Below are 1,198 nucleotides of genomic sequence, written 5' to 3'. Positions count from 1 at the left end.
CCATAGACTGAAAGGGGGGGGGAGGGTGGGAGGGGGGTGATGGTCATGGTGGGGGGCACTTGTGGGGAGAAGCACTGGGTGTTATATGGAAACCAATTTGACAATAAACTATTATAAAAATATATATATAATAAAAAAAAGAAAATGAACTGCAGTTTAGAATGAAGGATTAGAGATAAAAATGGATTTATAAATTCGCCTAAACTCTGAGGACAACTGACTGGCCATGTGAATAATCTTTTCTACCTGCAGAGGTGCCTCCTTGCAATCAGACATCCTCTTTTTCTCTCAATTCCAGAGCCCAGGGGAGATACAGGCTTTCAGCTGGAAGTCCATCCAGACGCTTACAACAGGCATGAGGAAGGAAGATAATCTGCAAGAACCTAGGACCTTCTAGAATGAGCCGAATAGAGTTCTTACTCCTACGTCTAGGAGTCCACAGAAAAACAACAAGAAACCGGAGTTTTGTTCAGGGTCCATCCCTTCCTAGGGCATCACCAAATATTTCAGCTTGTTTCATGTGAATCTCCTCTGAGGGAGAAGCTGGGACACAGATTAGGAGGAAGTACCTCATAAACGTAAAATTAGAGTGAAAAAATTGGCTAACTATGTTAGCCTAACACACGCCATAAGTTTCACTGGTTTATTTTGAAAGTTTTGCCCTTAGAATGATTCTATTTATTTTAATATTTTATATTTATGTATTTATTTTAAGTTGTTCTGAAATATTCGTATTGAACAAAACATGCAGTTCCTCCAAAGTACTGTGACGAGATTAAGGTGTTACATACACGTAAATATAGTTTTGTTTACATTTTCAAGATGGTGTTATATTTATACAGCAATTATAGTATTATATCTATTTATATATCAATTATACTCATAAGCAGACGGGTAGCTCCCTGAAGGTCTTGAGTTCTCGTAACTGTACGTTTTTCATTGACATTTAGTCTTCATTATTCAGGTGTGACAATCCGGGTGTACTTTTTTAACTGCCTTAATAAAACATGTGTATGTTATTTTAGATGAGTAAAGAGGAGGCCACAGTGCGTCTCTTGGGGAAACATAATAAAGATAAACATTCTTGTTGCCATCATGATGTTTGTAGTCTTCCCAAGTCTGTCTTACCTGTGCGCTGTCAAATGATCATGTTGTTTCATGGGGTTGTGATCGTTCAGCCAAATTTCATAACTCTGAA

At 38.0% G+C, this 1,198-nt stretch overlaps 1 long non-coding RNA gene across 1 annotated transcript; it reads right to left on the bottom strand.

Moving 5' to 3' along the window:
• Nucleotides 1–687: 687 nt before the first annotated feature.
• On the bottom strand, nt 688–1,198 carry LOC115300086. Its single transcript, XR_003912494.1, has 2 exons — nt 1,129–1,198; nt 688–996 (listed from the first exon to the last, which is right to left on the bottom strand). It is a non-coding gene; the product is annotated as an uncharacterized LOC115300086 (long non-coding RNA).

Source organism: Suricata suricatta, chromosome 8, assembly GCF_006229205.1.
Source record: "Suricata suricatta isolate VVHF042 chromosome 8, meerkat_22Aug2017_6uvM2_HiC, whole genome shotgun sequence".
Taxonomy (NCBI): Eukaryota; Metazoa; Chordata; class Mammalia; order Carnivora; family Herpestidae; genus Suricata; species Suricata suricatta.
Note: the sequence above shows the minus strand (reverse complement) of the source record. Positions and strands in the feature narration are given on the sequence as shown.